The sequence below is a fragment of the Aotus nancymaae genome, unplaced genomic scaffold, assembly GCF_030222135.1.
Source record: "Aotus nancymaae isolate 86718 unplaced genomic scaffold, 86718_ANA_hifiasm-v0.15.2.pri h1tg000041l, whole genome shotgun sequence".
NCBI lineage: Eukaryota > Metazoa > Chordata > Mammalia > Primates > Aotidae > Aotus > Aotus nancymaae.
Window position 1 is genome coordinate 22973406 of NW_026988455.1, and position 20251 is coordinate 22993656.

Consider the following 20251-nt stretch of genomic DNA (forward strand, 5'->3'; position numbering starts at 1 on the left):
GAGGATGTAACCACCCCAAATCCAGGACCATCATTACAAGGCAAAGGGTCCGTGCAGCCACACTCTGCACCTGGACGTCTGGTTGGATGCTGGCCCGTGAGTGCCCTGGGAGCCCAGGTGTCCCAGATGAGGTGGCTACCACAGAGGCTCTGGATCCTCCCCCTGGTCCGTCCCTTTGATGCCAGGCCCTTCTGCTGTGATGCTGGGCTCTCTCTTCCTCACACCAGGCCTGCATTCTCTGTGCACTTCAGAGTGAGACTTCAGTGAGGCCACCAGACTGGTTTTCAGCTTGCATTTCTGTCCTTGATGCCACCTACTGAGTTGTCCCTCAGCCCTGTGCCTTTAATCTCACAAATCCACCCTGCCTAACCCACCCCTAGATTCCAGATGCAGCCCAGGCTCTCTTTACCTGCTGGAGTCCTCAGACCTTGATGGGCTAACTACGGCCACCAAATGTGCTTCTATAACTATCCTGTCTTCCCTAAGGGCCGGACTGCTCAGCCTTCAGAGCGGAAAATGTGTCTTCTAGTTGCCATTCTTCAACTTGTTTTAACCCATGCCCCCTTTGATAATTACAAAATATCATGCCTTTCATTAATTTCCTTCGACACTTTAAAATTAATCAAATACTGCAATGAAAAGCAAATGTAACCGATGTCTGCAACCTACTCAGAAATACAAAGCATAAGAGGAACTCATGGTGGATACAGACATGGCTAGCGGCACAGATGTGTGATGAAGCAAACGCTATGTAGCAAAGGGGTGATTTAGGGTGTGGATCAGTGGTGTTCACTGTAAAATGATTTCAACTTTTTGATACATTTCAAAATTTTCATAATAAAAGGTTGGGCAAAAGTTCAAGTAATGATAATTCTACAGTATGTTTTGTCAACTGATGCAGAGCACCCACTTCGCTTATAGACAGGGGTGTATGTTCCAGGGAGATGGGACTGTGGGTGCCTGTCCAGCCAGGAGGAACTGCTTCTGCTGCTTGAGTCTCTGTGGGAACTTTGGGACTTCATGCAAACTGCTGTTTGAGGAAGTGTTGCTCCTGCCCCAGCTGAAGCCCTGCGCACTGTTCCAGCTTATCTGTCGGATAGGAGGCTGACACACATGTTCTGCCGGGCCTCACCTCTGCAGACTGAGCTCTGAGCTGTGCTCGGCTGGCCCAGCTTGCCTGGCTGCCATTCACGTCCCCACATCCCATTGTCCGTGAGCCTATCCTCCCAGAAGCCGCCTGGGTCACGCACTAGGTCCCACGGGAATAAAAGGATTGTTGTTCCATGGGGTACTTTCCCAATCTAGTTTCCATCTGTTTGCCACTGGAAGGGAGAGCAGAGTTAGCATCACGTCCCGAGGAAAGGAAGGCTCCTGCGTGATGAATTTGCTTAGGAAGCAAACTGTGCGCAATCTACGCCTGGGTTAATATTGGTATGCTAGAAAATGTGCATATAGAAGGACTATGAGAGCTGCTTAAACAATTCCTGCTGTTACTTCCTTCTGCATGAAGAGACAGAAGATGGGATGTGTGGGGAGGGACGGCCCAGGAGGGGAGAATGAAGAGAACCTGCCCTTTGACGGAAGCATTGGTGATCCTTATAATCACAGGTTCAGTGTTACAGGGGCTCTTGTGAACTCAAGGGCACTCCAAGAACTGCAAGTGGACACTGTATTCTCGAAAGTAACATGCATTTCAAAAAAAAAAAAAAATGGCTACAGGCAGCAACTGTCTAAGTCTATTTTAAGGGAAACAAAAGGTCTTAAATGCCCACCCCCATGCCCCCAGATTAAAAGCAGCTAGGTGTAGAGTGAACAAATAGTCAAGAAAGCTGAGGGGCTATCAGGCTCACCAGGAATGTGTACAGAATAATGGCTATAAGTCTGGTGCCCCATATGGCTTTGAATATCTAGCTAGCTTTGTATTCAATTAATACTTAACTCCATGGCCAAAAAGGTCACTAAATAACTGAACCACAGAGTATCGGAGTGATGCTCTTGAATCTGGAGGGAGAGAGTTTGTAAGTGACGTGTGGTGGGTTCATTTTATGTGTCCGCTTGACTGGATCATGGGGTGTCCTGATACTTGCTTAAACATTATTTCTGGGTGTGTCTGTGAAGGTGTTTCTGGAAGAGGTTAACATTGGAATTGGCAAAATGACTTAAGAACATGGGCCTTCCCAGTGTGGAGGGGTCTTAGCCAATCGGTGGAGGGACTGAGTAGAGCAAAACAGCAGAGAAAGGAGAAATTTACCCTTCGTGCTTCCCGTCTGCCTGCTTGAACTGGGACATCCCATCTCACCTTCTCCGACCCTTGGACTGGGATTTGTATCATCGGCTCCCCTGGTGCTCAGGCCTTTAGAACCACATTGAATCACACCATGGGTTTTCCTGGCTTTCCAGCTTGCAGACCCAGGGACTTCTCATGCTCCGTAATTGTGTAAGCCAATTCCTTATCATAAATCTCTCTCTCTCTTTACACACACACACACACACATACACACATAAACACACACACAGTCTCTCTCTCAGCCTCATGAAACCCTTGTTAGTTACTTATCATTAACCCTAGTTTACAAAACAAAATGAGGAAATCAAAAAAAATATGGGGGTGTGTGTGTGTGTATGTGTGTGTGTGTGAGAGAGAGAGAGAGAGAGGGAAAGAAAAAGAGAGATCCTTTCGGTGCTGTTTCTGTTTCTGTGGAAAACCTTGACTAATACATGAGGCATTGCTGGCTTCTAGGGCTTCTGTATGACCAGAAAACACCATAGCCTCTGTGGATCTCTGGCCCAGCTTGACTGGTGAATGCCAACCACAGAGAACACTTCATCTGACACATGGTGGGACCAGAAACCAGTGTGGGGACACAGCCAGCAGGCCCTAGCTTCTGGAGGGACCGTAGCACAAACGCCCTATCAAACATGAGCAAAAACCAGACAGCAGCAAGACTCCACAGCGGCTGCTCTCTGGTTAGCGCCAGTGAAGTCATCAGCAGCAGGAAAGCAGGGGAACTAGCTTAGGCATTCACCAAAACCCAGCTCCAGGCCTTGCGGCATCGTAGTAGAGAGAACAACTGCAGTTCCACCTGGCCCTGCCCGCAGAGGCAGTGGAATGTGTATTTTGTTTAATACTCCATGTGGTTGCTCTCTGCCTCCCAAAAGGGATTTAAGACATTGTCAGTGAGAATAAAATAAAAATAGACGGTATAAGCAAAGCAGAAGGAAAATCAGGCAGGGGTGTAAGATGAAGTGAGGAATGAAGCCAGCATCTGAAGCAGCTAGATTTAACTATATGGAAGCATATGAGATATTTGTCACAAATTCAATATCCTGAGGAAGTGGGACCCTAGTGGCCTAGTCATCCTAACATCTGAGAATTACTTCACTGGACATAGGAAATAAAGAACTATGAAGTTACTTAGCTGTGAGTTCTTAGTGCAGAGTTTGAATCTTCTGAAATGAAATGAGATACCTGTGTGCACTTTTATTTTTTAGTCAGATCATTTAAATGCTGATCAAATTATCAGAGGACTCCAGGACCCAAAACCCATTCACCGTTAGTACCACTGCTAACCTTTCCAGAAAGCCATGGGAGGATGGAACTATGATCAGGGGATGCGAGATGTGACAGTGTTAACCGCACTAGATACTAAGGATCAGCATCTGGGCTAAGCGTGCCCCATGCACTATCTCACTTTAGTCCTAGAAGCAAGCACTATCATCACTGTCATTTTATAGACGAAGAAGCAAAATCTTGGAGGTTAATTTCCCCCATAGTTATGCGGTGGTCAATGTCAACATTAATTTCCTGACAGTCTGGCTTCCAATAAGCAGGTATGACTACCATAAACCCAACTCACCACAGAGAGGATAGGGGTTCTGCCAAAGCACCCGCTCCTCCACTACCACAGTGTCTCACAGAAGCTTCTGGTCCCTGGTGGGCAATGGCTTAGTGTCTGCAGTTTGTGTGTGTGCTTAGTCTGTCTCCCCACCACTGAAAATCCTCCAGGAAAATAGGCTCGTTCCACATTTTGTTCAACATGGTGTTTCTATATCTAGGGAACGGTAGCCCCTAGACCCAGAAATCTCAACAGGAAACTCTTCCCTGTGACTAAAATGTAGCATAGATGGAGGACTTCAAGGCCTCTAAGGGCACAGAGTCAGGGATCAATCAGGTACCTTGGCGTGACTAGGACCTGGAGCCCCCAGATACATTGTTCTGTTCAAGAACCCTGAGAAATACATGCAGAGAGAGACAGTCCAGAACTCATTGAGATTTAATTCAGAACTGGGGTCTGATTTTACTTAACAAGTAAATAAGGCCCTAGGACATTTTTTGCACATTCATGTGTGTACCTAAGATTTATACACCTGTCCCATCAATAGCCCAGGTGTACCACTCCTCCTCTCTGTGTGAGGGAGCCCCTGATAAGTGAGGGGAGACAGGGAAGTCATGTGAGCTTTCTCCCTCACAGCTGGGCCCAAGGTCACTGTGGCTGGTGGTCCTGAATGTACAGGGTCCTCCTGACATGCCCCCAGCCATCCAGCAGTTGGGGAGAGTCATCCCTGTTTCTTCTCACAGACTGTCTGCCCTCCTGGTCCTCATCTCACAAAACGCACACCCGATTGCCTTGCTGAGGGAGACAGCATGTTTCTGATGGAACTCAGGAAGCTATTGAACTCCAAAGGGGAAAGGTGGGAGCTGGGAGAGATGGAAGCATGGAGGTTCCAGCCCCCTGGGGATGAGAGGCACCTCCCAGGCAGGCAGTCATGATGGCTTTCCTAGGCTCCTTTGATCAAAGCATCCTCTTCCAGCACCTGCACAGCCTTACCCTGCTGCTTGTGAACTGTCCAGTTAAGCTGTCCTCTCCTTTGGATCCTGGTTGTCACTACAAATCAGATGGAGACCCAGCTTCCAGAAAGTTCTTCTGGACTCCTAAGTCTTTCCCCTGAGAAAAGACTACAAATAAAAATAGGTAGAATCATCAGTTTTTAATCAGGAGATTATATTTCAATTATGCATATTTTTTACTTAATTACTTTTGTGTGTTGTCCTGGTTTTCCGAAAGTTCACGTCCTTTTCACATTTGAGAAAGGAAAGTATATATTTCAGCATCACCCTTGAATGGAATGAACAACCCTTGTGAAGAAGCCCCAGTTGCACTCCTGTGAGTCCAGGCCACCACCAGCACCAAACAACTTGTTGGAGAATCTGGGCTTTGAGTCAGCTGAAATGTTAAATGCATTTTTGCTATTAAAACATCCTCCCTCTTTGGTTTAAATATAGTGATGAGCCACACTGGAATAAGGTTTTTGTTCACCAAAAGTGTCTCCCAGAATAGAAACTGCCCCAGTATTTTTCTTGGGACGTACATCACTATCTGGCAATGGTCACTGTTGACATTTTAAGCTAATGTGCTCTGCTAGGCAAAGTTGAGCCCAAAAAGCAAAGATTTGTTTGCTATTTTCTGTTTTTTTTTTTTTTTTTTTTTTTTTTTTTTTTTTTTTTTTCCCCAAATTCTGCCAACTGGGATAAAGACACACTTACTAGTCGAATGCACTCAGCAATTGGACTCTTTGCTTGCAAATTCCTGAAACTCCAGGCACTGCCCAGGTTGGTCTGGCATTGTGGTCTTCAAGCTGGGGCAACTGACCCAAAGCCTTTCTTAGCCTTCTCTCTGGCACTTGCAGCCTCCAGCAAAAGAAAAATTAGGACAGTGTTCTTTGCATGAGGATAGAGTTTCACATGCTCTGATCTCTTAAGAGGGGCACCACTCCACAGATAAAAAACAGCCAGCCAAAAATTAGGCAGCTGGCCCCTCTGTCAATCCAGGTTCTGGGGTCTGAGTCTTAAAACACGGCACCTGTTGCAAGTAAGCAGTTGCAATGGGCCTGCAGCTGTGGGTGCTGGTATGCAGCCAGCTCATAGCAACAACACAGCAGTCCTTGTCAGTCTGACACATGAGAATGGGAAAATAAATGCATTTTGTCACAGCTCCTGCTGCCCCACAGAAAGAAACCCTGCACAATTTACCAGGATCACTACAAGTCATCATAGAGAAACATTCATTTGACCGGGTCAGTTAGCCTCTTGGACACCTTTCTACTGGGTTTCTATGGTTACCATGTTCATTATTTTTGTAGAACAAAACACCAATTCACAACCTCCAAACCACAATCTCCATCAGATGCTGCAAACCCAACCCCCTGCCCTTCCTGCTTTCCTCTGGCATCAGTAGCCAGGATGATAGGACTGTGCCCTAGAATGAAACCACTAAGCATTTAGGCACTTCACATCTGTCCCTCCCAGGGAGAAGCCTGTAAGCACAGAGAGAGGCAGGGATCTCAGGATCGAGGGGGCTGGGGAGAGACAAGGGGTTGATATTGCACCCAAATCAATGATAATACTTATATGTTCATCTTAGCTTGGGATCCAGAGCAATTATTTTTATCCTAGCTACCATTGTTGATACTTTGGCTAGATTGCTTTTCAAATGAAAAAGTTTTAGCAATGAATTACTTCTATAAAATAATTTTCAAACCAGTTCTGTGCATGTCGTGATCAAATTCAGGACAATACTGCAAACAGAGACCGTAAATCCCTGAAAAGATTTGGAGTGTGTATTATTATCCATGTCTCATCCACTACTTGAACGCAGACTCGGAAACTCTTGCGCAGTGGCCCTTTTCTCAGAAAGAACCAAATGGTGCCGCCCTGCTAAAAAATGATCCTGGCAGTGGCCCCCCAGGCTCCTAGTTAATTCAAAACACCAAATGACACCTCAGCTTCCAGAATGGCAGGGGCTCTGCTCTGCTGCCTAGGGCCCTCCACCGGGTGCCCCTTCTGTGGCTCCCGCTTTGTCGGAGACATGCTGTGTAAAACAGGGAACAGGCAGCCTTGACATCCTCACAAAGCACTCTCCTTGGTACTGTTCCTCTTATTTTATTAATATGAACATTAAAAGGGCACTGTCTTTTTGATTAGGTTGTTCTCTCTCCCCTGTGTCTTCAGTTCTATATAGAAAAAATGGCATATTTTATTATGCTCTGAAGTCTCCATTTTAGTTTACTCTGGCAAAGCCGTGGCTCAGAGTGAAAGTCGGCAAGTCGCCCAGCAATAACACCTAGTGTCTATACCAGCAGGGCAACGGTGAAATGGTTATATTTGAACGAGTTTAAATAGAAGCGATTTTCTCACTGGGGCCTCCAAATGTTGTATTTGAGTGAGTTTAAACAGAAGCATCATGCACTGAGTTTGTTGAGAGTCCACCTTTATGCCGGCATCCGAGAGTCAGTTAGAGCTCAAACGTCTCAGCCAAGAACAAAGGGCGGTCAACATTTTTATACCAGTTTAGGGTCAGGGGGCGGTAAGGAGATTATTATAGAAGCAGAGGGATTAGGTTAGGGGAGAAGGGGGGCGCCTAACAAAAAGTTTTACTTAAAATTGTTTTTTGATTCAGGATGTGGAGTAACAATATTAAATAACAATTACACAGTTACAAATACAGGATGTACGGAGCTGGTCAGCCCTATTTTTCAAAAAATTAATTACAAAAATACCAAATGTCTCAGACCACAAACTTTGAAAACAAAATGCCCTACATAACTCAAAGTGAACAAAATAAAATTAACAAAATTATTTAAAATATATTCATTATGCTAAACTAGAATATTTCAAAATAATCCAGGATTTGTGCCCAACTCTCTTCTGACATGATGGATGGTTGGCCCAGGGCCTGATTTTAACAGGAGCTACGACAAGCAGGAGCATTACGAGATGAAGGGAGATTTGGGCCAACGTTTGATCTTTGAAGGTCAGCCTTCCTGCGTACGAGGCAGAAGTCAAGCTGACGTCTCCTGGTTTTGAGCAAGCGTGTTCCAGGAAGCTGATTTGTTATTTTGGCAAGTGACTCTTTATCACGATGCATTTGGGGGAGTTGGGAGTCAGGTTTCCTGTTGCAGGGAGTTCTGATAATTCCTGGTATTTGCATAAATAGGCCTTCAAATATTGATGAAAAATGTAATGTGGGAAGGTGAATTGTAACACTATGTGGTTGAAAACTCAACAAAAAGAATACACAGAGATACAAAGTTGGGGGGAATGCAGTCTGTACACTACGAGGGTTCTTTGAATCCATGCATGGAAATTTATTGTCTCCATTTTTCTTCCACACCGAACACTTAAAGTTCAAAAGCTGGGAGAGGCAACTTTGATGCTGAGAGATGAGATCTCCATGACATCATACTGAAATGTTCGGATTTATCCTCCAGCCGCAAATCAGACTCATGCATCACTTCTTTCTGAAAAACAAATTTAAAACCACCATTTATTTCTTATCATTTATACAAAAATCCTTATGAAAATGATTAAAGAAGGTAATGGAAGCACAACTCCCGTGTTGACAAGGACAGAGCAAAGAGATTCCATAAAAGCCAGTTCCCTTCTCCTCCTTTCTTTTGAAAATCAAACCAAACAAAAATATCTGGCTACAATGATGGTGAAATAGCAGAAAATTATTTACCTTCAAAATTGCAGACAACATAAGCCCCGCTCACAGTTCAAAGAAATGAACTTGTAAATATTGTGACTTATTAAAATAACAAGACTATAACTCACTTCACCTCCACACAAAAAATCAAAACAACACTCGCTTAACCTCCACGAGAACCCTGAGAAGTTGGCAATGCAAAGGACAGCTCTTTTTGCAGGAGCAGGCAGGGAGAGGGAGACTTTGCCTCATGCATGTTTACACGAGGCTTAAAATAGATTTTGAGTGCCTGATGCTGCCCAGCGTGTTAGTGTGGCTCCAATGCCAGCCTTCCCAGCAGCCAGTGGACTCCGACCTTGGCCCCTGCACCGGTGACAGGCAGGCCCCACGAGCATGTGCCAAGGAGCTGGTCCACAGTGCTCCCTCCTCAGGGACCCAGCACCAGAACTGGACCTTCATCTGGCTGTCCCCAGTCACTCCCAGCTCCTTCTCGGGCATTTTCACTTTCTGGGCAGAAGGACAGGTGGGCTGTCTCTTCAGTCTCAGCACCCAGCTGTCTCGGCCAAGCATGGAAAGTGAAAGCTTGCTGCTGAGAACCACTCAGACCTACAGGAAGAAGCCCCGAGGTTTCCGTGACCACAGGTCCTTTACCAGAAAGTGGGGACTGAGCCTAAGTATCTCCTACCCCTGCCCCGGTGTGCATTTCCTTGGGGCAGAGGGGCATCTCAGTCTTGCCCCTCTCCTGGGGAGGGGGAGGGTTCCACATGGCCCAGAAGTGCTGAGGGACCAGCTCAAGCTCCTTTTGCCCCGACACTTCTCACCAGAAAACTCAAAGCCTGCAGCGGCTACCCCTCGGCCAGCTCCTGTGCACAGGTCAGGAAATCAGAGCCACCGTCAGGCAGGGCAGGCCACACGTCCTTGAGCATTTTCCAGGTCAGAGCCTTCTCAGAGCTGAGGCCTGGTAAACCCGCAGTAAGGAAAGTGCATGGAAGCCTGGGCTGCTCCCGCTTCTGAGGGAGAGGGGAGGAGAAGGGCTGCTCACCCTGGTTCCACCTGGAGCACTGGGACCTGTTCTAGTCCAGGCACCACCTGCCAGTCATCAAGTAACAGCTCAGCACAGCCTGGCAAGGCCAGCAAGCCACTGGGAAAACCAATTATCTCAGCAGGGCCCAGCAACAAAACCTTCTCTCAACTCAGGTGAAAGAGAGAAAATACTTGTCTCTAATGTCTCTGTGTGTGTACATACAGCACACACATACAGACATATATGAACATATATACTGAGAGATATCTACACATATATATACAAGAATATATTTAACAGTAAACATGGCACATTTATTAAGTGTACCACAAGTACAGGAAGCTGCATATAGCAAACGTGAAGCTTAATGAAGTCCTATAAGGCAAACATGCTTGTAACCCCCAGCGCCCACTCTACAGCCTTCCCACTCCCTTACAGAACCCCACTCCCGAATCTCTCCTCCCTCACAGGGCACAGCTGGGCTGAGTCTTATGGCCATTAGTTCTCTAGTTTTCTTTGTCATTGTATTACCCAAGTGAGATTCCTCCACAATGGAGCTGGGTGTTGCCTTTTATCTTTGGCTATGCCATATAAGTCATAAGTGCCTACGCCCGATGTAGACATGGATATACATATATACACATGTGCATATGCATGAGTATGTAAGCAGATGCCGTAACCTGCTTAGAACAGAATCCACACTCCCTGCCCTTCAGGCTAGGGCCTTGCTATTTGGAATGCCATTTATTGGATAAACAAGTATAAATTAATACTATACTTTAAAAAAAGAAAACTGCATGTGGGGCCTCAAGCCTGAGCCCTTAGAACAATTCCCCGAGTGAGTGTGAAGCCACCCCCAGAGTCAGGAGGCCTCCATCTGTGTCTCCACCACTCCCTCTGCAGCCCCATGCTGGGTGATCCGGGAACCCCAGTGAAACTGTCTCCAGCTCCTACCAGATTCCCAGCTTCTTGAGGAAAGAGGCTGGCAGGGCTCAGCACATTGGCCACAAAGCACAGCCAGAGAAGGAATCCAGGGTTGCGTAGGCCAACTCATACCTCCTTGATGCGGTCAACAGCCAAATACGTGTGAATTTTGGGACCAGCTGTTACACACAGCCATTATTAAAAATTGAAATGGGCTGGATGTGGTGGTTCATGCCTGTAATCCCAGCACTTTGGAAGGCCAAGGCAGTCGGATCATGAGGTCAAGAGATGGAGACCACCCTGGACAACATAGTGAAACCCTGTCTCTACTAAAAATACAAAAATTAGCTGGGCATGGTGGCACCTGTAATCCCAGCTACTCGGGAGGCTGAGGCAGGAGAATCGCTTGAACCTGGGAGGCAGAGGTTGCAGGGAGCTAAGATTGTGCCACTGCACTCCAGCCTGGCAGCAGAGCAAGACTCCGTCCCCCGACCCCCTACACCAAAAAAAATATTAAAATGAATAGATTTGCAATAAAATAAATTAGATTAAAATTCAAGGTAATAACTGCCACGTTGTGTTATTATCAGTGCTCTCTAGGCTGTATGTCTGTTTATCTGTCTGGTGATATATGTATGTCACCAGACTTTAGGTGGTGGCTCTGCACACTCTTTTCAGCTCTGTGTTTGGTGACATGGTATTGGTTTCCCATTGGCTGTCATGGGAAGATTTATACCACAGACAACAACAAATGTTACAAACCAGGTGTCCTATACATACACACAATATACATCCATCCATACGGACATACCAAGCACAGATATATATACATGCCATGCTTATATGCATGCACCACACAACCACACACAATACACTGTTGGCCTCCCCCAAAATCCCCAAAGATTAAGAATTGGAAACCAAGCATTTTTTAGGCAGCCTTCCGACCTGAGAACTTGGGTGGCCTCCCAAGTCTGAGAGAAGTTGAGATATCTCATCCCCACCACAGGGAGGTGGCTCTGGGCAGTCCCAGAACCTGATGCAGGGCTAGTGGAGGCTGCAATGTGGCCAGGGCTGGCCTGAGAGGGCTCAGGGCCCTCTGAGCAAGCCCTGCTCATGCCCAGGGTCCTTCAGTCAGGCAACACTAGCTCGAGGTTTTCTTGGGTGATCTGTGCCCCTGGCAGCATCTACTTCCTTGGAGGTACGGATGGTCTGCAGCACCTCCACACCTGGGACTCCACCATGAGCCCTGCCTCTGCCTTGACAGCCTGTTTTTTGAGGGGGCTCTGCCTGGTGCTGGGGATAGACAGGAAAATGCCCCTGCTCATCCATCTACCCCCTTCTGATCTCTTTCCATCCCAGACTGGCACATAGCTCCTGGAACCCTGGGAGTTTGCTGTCTTCTGTGTGTTAATGAGACAGTTGGTAGCTGGACTCTAGACAGCTTCAGGATGGGGTCTGGTGGCCAGAAAGACCAATCATGATGCCACTTCATCCCCAACCCAGAATGGGGGGAAGGGGCTGGAGACTGAGTCATTCACTAATGGTCAATGATGTGTCAATCACACCTGCATCATGGGACCTCCACAAAATCCCCAAACAATGGGGTTTGGGGAGATTCCAGGGTAGTAGAAGCATCCACATGAAGTGGGGAGCTGTGCACCCAGAGAGGGCAGGGCAACTCCACACTCGTTTCCCCAATACCTTCCCCTACGCTTCCCTTCCATTTGCCCACTCCTGAGTTGTATCTCTCATAACAAAACCGTAATTGTAAGTAGAGTGCTTCCCTGTGTTCTGTGACTCATTCTAGCAGGGTGCTAAGCCTGGGGAAAGGTCAAAAGAGCCCCTGATTTCATAGCTGGATGACCCTTGGACCTTGTGGCCAGTGTCTGCTGTGGGGCAGACTTGTGGGACAGAGACTTTCACCTCCAGTGTTCATGGAGTGAACTTGTTGGACACCCAGATGGCACTGGAGAACTGGAGAACTGAGAATTGAGAACTATCACTTGGAATGACACCGGACAAGTGCAAAGTCAGACAAAGTCCTGTGTCCTCTCTAAGAAGGCCAATGCCCCTAGTTATTCTTTAAGCCTGAATCCAAGGGTGTCTACTATGTTCTCCTTCTTGCCTGTGAAAGACAGCCCCCCTGCCCTCCACTCCACTACCTGGAAGGCCTCAGAACCTTTCCCTGGCATTCCTCACTACAGAGAGGCTTGGATAGGTCTAGCAAGTTAAGACTTCCACAGGCCAGGGGATCTGGGCTCACCCATCCTCTTTCTGTCCCCTGTGCCCACCCACATCTCCAGGGCCCAGACCCCAGCTCCAGAGCCTCTTCTCACAAATGCACCATGCCCAGCTGTCACACCTGGGACCCCATGGTGCTCTATGCTTCCTGCTGCGTCTCCTAGCAGCCTCTGCTCCACCACTGTCACCTGGGCAATTCGCAGCAAGTGCATTCAGACCAGCGGCACTGGCAGCAGGGAGGCAGGCCCGGGGCAGAGACAACAGCCAAATCCTGATGTCGACATGCAAAAGATGCCACACCTCCAGGGACATCCAACAGGCAGCCCGTTCCAGCCAGTTCCAGGGGATGAAAATGCAGAGATCCTTTACCCACCTCCACCCCTTCCCCAAGCAAAATTGCCCAGTGCTCCTTTGAAGAGTCCGAGGTTACATATAATGGGCTTCTGGAAATTTCTGTTTGAGGTGTCGCCCACCTCTCACATCCAGCTCCTTATAGGCACCTCAGTTTTGCAGGAAGGAGGAGGAGTTGGGGGAAAGATTAAATAGAAGATGTTGGCGGGAGTAGGGGGAAGACGAAATGACAGCAAGATAAACACGGGGTCCTGGGCCAACAAGACCCAGGGTTGGGGCTGGGTGACCATAGCCAGCCATTTGATGGCTCTTTTTAGAATAGAGATGAGCAAAATCTTTCTTGTCGTGGAAATGAAGTGAGGGAGGCACGAAGGACCTCTGTGAATGTGATGAGCCCACTGAGGAGCGGTGAGACCACCAGGGCAGGTGGGGCTGTCCTGCCCTTTGGCCCCTGCCTGGGGGAAAGCAAAGACCCCAAGAGCAGCCAAAGATGCTGGGAATGAAACACAGAACAAAGATTCAAGACCAAAGCAGAATGAAGCAGTGGTGTGTGAGTCTAGGGGGCCATCCTGCAGAAGGGTGAGGCGGTCACTGACACTGTGGGGACGGAGGCACAGACACAGTGTCAGATGTCTGTGCCTTTGCCTCATCCTCTGTGATGCGCTGATAACACACACATTCAAAATGTGCCTTCTGCCTCTCAGTGACTCCCTAACCCAGATAGGCAGGCTTAAAGATGCTTTCAGTCCCTGGGTATGTTTGCAGACAGAAGTAGACAGACATTGACCCTGGAAAGGATAATCATCTGGTATTTGAATGTTTCTGAAAAGGCTTGTTTTTGTCTGAAATGACATAGCTGCCCCTACTGGTTTCGTCCACCCTGTATGTCCTGTTCCTTTCACTCTGGAAACACAACAAATGGTGCGTAAACAAGCTGGGCGGCTCTCTGCACACTGTTCTTTGAGCCTGGTCCACACGGAGTGGCTCCCACAGCTGATGCAGGATCCATAGCTATGAATCCTGGACAACACGCCGCATGTTGCAGGAGGATTGTAGCAAAGTCTCCCCATACCCAGGTGACCTGTGAAGCTAATAAGAGGTCTCCAGGGGAGGCCAGGAGGCCTGAGGCTACTCCCAGGGTCAGCCAGCCAGTGCTGTGGGAGACCTCTCCAGGCAGGCAGGGCCGGATGGATCCATGGAGCCCATGTATATTTCTTAGCATTCCAACCAGATCCCTCAGAAGTCAGTTGCAGAGAACACATAGAAATCAGCACGTGTTTCACAGAGCACTGATCCAGCTCTCTGCATAAGGCAGTGGTTTTTTGATAGGTGCACAAGGGGCCATGAGAGGTGATTGCTAGAATGCAGATTACCAGCCGCTACCCCAGAGATTCAGACTTGATGACTCTGGAGTGGGTCCCTCCCTGTTCATTCCCGGCTCCACCACTGACCTGTGTGTTTCTGTGTGACCTCTGTGCCCCTGAGGTCATCTGAATGAGGGGCACTGTCTGGATCATAGGAAACTAAGGTCCTTTTAAAAATCTATTTTCCAGGTGCTGTGATGGTTCAGTAATGTAGTCTCTCAGGCCTGGTGCACAGTATGTGGTCAGAATGCATTGCTTTTGTTAGCAGGATAAGGTGTCACATGCTTCTTGGATTCCAGGGATTCTTTCCTCTATCTGTCTACAACGGTAGTCCTTAACCTGGTTATCGGATTGGTTCCATACATAGATTTTGGGAGAAATTCTGTTGAGACAGCGTCCTTACAGTTCCTGTCTCTCAGCAACAAGCCTGGCCCTCTGTCCCCCCGCCCCCACGGTGATAAGACCTAATCTGCCCTGTGCCCTGTCAGGCCACCTTCGGGGAAGAATTTCACAATTCTAGTGGGACAACAGGGGCCCCTTCACAAGACAGTTATGTAATAGAGCTCCTATTTGCAAACAACCTGTCTCCCTGGCTGACTTAAGCAGGAAAGAAATTTACAAAATGCCATTAGAAAGCTTCTATTTCAAGAGGGCTGGAGGATCACATGAAGAGGCTCTGGGCCCTGGTGACACAGGTGGCTCAAGTAAGGGACTCCCCTTTGGCCTCTGCCACTGCTGCCCCTGAGTTTCCCACTCCCCTGCAGGAGGCAGGACTCTGCCTCCCAGGGTGTCAGGCAATCTGGACTGGCAGCTGACCATGTGGGGTATGTACCCCAAGAAAAGTGGGGTGCTATTGCTACAGAAAAGAGGAAGAGGTGCTGAGGACACACACACACACACATTTGCACACTCTCATACACATGCATGCACACACACAATCATACATCCTTAATCACATGCACAGTCATACGCTCATGCACATATCATATACACACAATCACTCACTCCTCCTTACACACAGACCCATACACACTCATGCATATGCTTTCACACATACTTTTATACATATGCACAAACACTCCCTTACACTGTCACACACACATCCTACACACTCATACACATGCACAGACACACATACACAAGCTCACACTCATGCCCTCTCCAGCCCTTGCTGTGCCCCAGCCCTGGGCATGGCTCAGGTGCAGGCTGCAGTGGAGCCCGTGTCTGGAAGCTGGTGGCTGAGGGCTGCATGGAGCTGACAGCGCAGCGGCTGCTAGAGCTGAGCGTGGCGGTTGTGAGGACGAGAGGTGACACTCCTTCCCAGGAAAAGAGAAATGGGGAGTGGAGCTGGACGGATCTGTACCACCTGCTGGGTTTCAAGAGACAAGTGAAACACGACTGAGTGACTGTTAAAAGTCCCTCTAGGAAGACAGCAGCCTGAGACAGCACTTAACGGAGGAGTGGCCCTGGCAGCCCTGAGGGAGAGGGAATTGCTGGGCAGGGAGGAAGCAGAGAGCCCAACCTGTTTGGGATATTTTTCAGGATTTTTGTAAGCCGGTTGTGAAAGTTTTTTATTGTTGAAAATTATACAAACTTACAACTAAACGCATTACATTAAAACTTCCAGCCTGGTGCTGACCTTGCCCCGGTGTGGCATGTCAGCATCATGGCTCCTCCTCCCAACTCTGCCATCAGTGAGGGAACTGGCATCATGGAAGTCGGCAAAGGCTACAAATGAGGACTTCTGTGCTCTTCTGGAGAGCCGGTGAGACTCCTCTATCAGCACACCCCCGGCGCGAAGGCACATTATTGCAGGTTACCTGCAGTGGCCCCTGTCATTCCCACGGCGGGCTCGGGACTCAGGCTTTGGACCCCCAGCTCTCGTCCCATCACTCATGGGCTGGAGCCTGTTCTCATGCGAGATGGGGGCACTGTGCATGGTCCAAGGGCTCCAGCATCCAGAGAAACCCCTCAGGCCAAGAGTCAAGGGCTATGAGTAGGGCTCGGGCAGCTTCAGCTAAAAGGAGCTTCTCTAGTTCAGCCTCTACCTTTCAATGCACTTTGTCCCTTTTATCCCTTCTGTGCTCCTCCTGTGGCCTGACACCATCCACAGGTACCATCCATTTACAGGATCGTCCACATCACTCACCCCCACTTCACACGTGTGACCCAACTGCCCATTGGCTTGGCTCCCTCCCGGCTGCCTCCTGCAGAGCCCTTTTCACTAAGGGAAATCTGTGCCCTGTGGTCACAGGAAAGCCAGACATCAGATGGTGCAGGTGGGATGAAAAGAATTGAGCTCAGAATTCTCTGGGGGGTTTACAGATCACAGTAGACCTGAGCACAAAGAAGCAAGCACTTTTCATCAACTTTGTATGCTTTTATGTCAAAATGGGCCCCAGCTGGGCACACTCCCATACTTCACTTCCAGACACACCAGCATTGTAAGAAGACAGCAGACAGCTAATGAAGGGCCTGGTGAAGGTGACGCCCCTTCAGCTCCAGCGCTCCACGGCCACATCATGCCTCCTTTCATCATCTCAGGACAAGTGGGGACCTGGCCGGGCTCAGTCTGCAGAGGTCAAGCATGTCCTCTTTCAATGTATTTCTCTCTCATCTAAGAGCACAAGTTTAAGATCATTATTTGATTCATCCATGAATTTTCTTGCAATCTGAGTGTAATGTATTAACAAGCTCATTCCATTAACTAATTTTCTTTTTACAAAGAAGTACAGTAGCCTAGGAAAAAAACGAAACAAAACAAAAGGATGCAGGACTTGACCAGAGGAGCCATGCTGAGCTTTCTTCCAGTATATCTGCAGGTAGCACTTTGAGAAAATAAGGCCTTTGGATAAATTTGCCTGAAACAAGTGATTCCAGTTTCCCCTATTACAGACAGGGTTCTTGACTCTCTTGGCAGGTGAATGAGTCAGATGGGCAAATTAATCAGATGGTGAACACCCAAGACCCAGCTCCAAATTCAACAACACCAGCTGCCCTGAAACTATCATTACACGCTACAAACCCAAACAGGCCTGAACTCCATAACCCCACTCCCTGGGCAGGCCCAGTGCCAGGCGGAAAGTTCCAGGGAGCCAGCCCATCAGAACGTGAGCTCCCTGCATCCACACACACCCGGCGCCCCAGACACAATCATCATTATTATAACAGCAGCAGCAACAATGCCTGCCTCTGTAGGCTCTCTCCCTCAGCCAAGCTTGGACGCATATTAAGTTATTAATGCTAAGGAGGCCTCCCGTGTTGCAGATGAGAAAACAGAGAGGCGGAGTTTTCTGAACAGCAAATTGTTGATTGCATTACAATGGTTAGAAATTGAGACTGATACACCCATGATTAGACTCTGCAGTGATTTTAATATTTGAAGAGCTATAAACATCTTGACTTCAAGTTAGAGACCACTGCTAGAATTCTATATGGACTTATATGCATGCATTACTCACTGTCAAACTCCACTTGCTCCCTGATTTCAGATTGTAAGAGATCAGGCGTCTATTTAAGTGATATATCTACTTTTTCATAGCATTGTGATATGGCAAAATCTATAGTAATTTTAACTTATTTATATAAAGGGTAAATAATCGCTAGTGATTTCATTCTGACAGTGACTTTTTTTTTTTTTTTTTGAGACAGAGTCTCACTCTGTCACCCAGGCTGGAGTTCAGTGGTACGATCTTGACTCACTGCAAACTCCGCCTCCCAGGTTCAAGCAATTCTCCTGGCTCAGCATCCTAAGTAGCTGGGATTACAGGCGTGTACCACCACACCCAACTAATTTTTGTATTTTTAGTAGAGACAGGGTTTCACCACATTGGCCAGGCTGGTTTTGAACTCCTGACCTCATGATCCATCAGCCTTGGTCTCCCAAAGTGCTGGGATTACAGGCACGAGCCGCTGTGCCCAGCCCCTGACCCGTGACTCTTATCAGTAGTGCTGTGATTGCTAAATATACCCAGGCATGGGCTATGTGCCTATCCAATCAGTGCTCATTTCTTGTCTTCTCTCATATTCAGATCCAAGTCTTCCCATTTTCTACTTTGCCTTTCATTCTCTCTTTATTTTGTCTTTTGACTTTCTAAGCTTGTATCCCTTATAACCATTCTCTATTCCATGGAAACAAGAACAGGTGTAAGCAGGAGATGCTGATGAGGAAATTCCGAAAGGGACTTTTGAGCCTCTTCCATACTCTATCTTCTTTGTTCACAGAAATCTCTGTGAGTCTGGAAAGTGGTCCCGGTCTCCCACAGGAAAATGCTTACACATGAGTGAAAGGGCTTCTCCTAAAGGTGGGCATCCTCTTTCTTCATGCCCATCTGCCTTTAGGAGAGGTCCTTTGTGGTTCAAGAACCCATTTCTCCAAGAGTGACAGGAAGGAGGGCAAGGAACAAGGAGAATTTGGAAACATGGAGGCAGAGGGGTTGGCCTGGAGGCTGAGGATATTCCTGATTGTGGGGAGGGGTGTGAGTCTGGGGGGCCTTGGGAAAGTCGAGGTCAGTGCTGGAGCTCATAGAACCCAAGGGGAGAGACGTGGCTGCCTCATACACCCAGAGGGCTGTGTTGGGCTGCACAGGCTGCAGACTTAGCCAAAGACCTCAGTGCCCACATCAAACCCGGCAGCTCTGTGTGTATCTTTCCACCATAATTCAAGTAGTTCTGAAATAAAAATTAAGCATGCCTCTGAATGGGTATCTTAGCAGCCATCCTGATGGGCCAAATATGAGAAGCCCTTACCATGTTTTCTGGGCACTGTGTCAGGCCCAGAGGTACACATGGGAGCCAGCTGCACATGCTGAGACTGAATTTCTTGCCAGTCAGCTTAGTGGGACTTGAAAATTTGTTGTTTGTGATTTAGAAAAATAATATGACATTCTTGCATTTGAGTGCAGTGGAGTGTATTAACTAGGATCAAATTCAACTGCATAGAACAGAAGTGACCTGACAGCAGCTTAAAGAAGAGAGAGATTACTTTTGTCTCATATACAGAAGTCCAGGCCAGGCATGGTGGCTCATGCCTGCAATCGCAGCAGCTTGGGAGGTTCAGGTGGGTGGACCACCTGAGGTTGGGAGTTCAAGACCAGCCTCAGCCAACATGGTGAAACCCTGTCTCTACTAATAATACAAAAAAAATTAGCCAGACTTGGTGGTGGGCACTTGTAATCCCAGCTACTCGGGAGGCTGAGGCAGGAGAATCGCTTGAACCTGGGAGGCGGAGGTTGCAGTGAACCGAGATTGCGCCATTGCCCTCCAGCCTGGGCTGCAAGAGCGAAACTCCAGCAAAAAAAAATAAGAAAGAAAGAAAAGAAAGAAAGAAAGAAAAAGAAAGAAAGAAAGGAAGGAAGAAAGAAAGAAAGAAAGATGCCTGCATCCCAGGCAGGAAGAAAGATAAAGGTGAGAGGACTAAGGGGAGTGTGCCAGCAGCCCTTCCCTCTTTTAAGATACTTTCCTGGAAGCCCCAGCCAATATCTGCTACTTAAATCTCAGTGGCCAGAATTTAGCGCAGCCACAAGTGTCTGCAGTGGGGGCTGAGAAACATGAATTTTGTAGGTGGACTCACTGTTACTTCTTTTTTCTTTTTTTTTTTTTTTCTCTTGAGACGGAGTTTCGCTCTTGTTACCCAGGCTGGAGTGCAATGGCACGATCTCGGCTCACCGCAACCTCTGCCTCCCTAGTTCAGGCAATTATCCTGCCTCAGCCTCCTGAGTAGCTGGGATTACAGGCACGCACCACCATGCCCAGCTAATTTTTTGTATTTTTAGTAGAGACGGGGTTTCACCATGTTGAGCAGGATGGTCTCAATCTCTTGACCTCGTGATCCACCCGCCTCAGCCTCCCAAAGTGCTGGG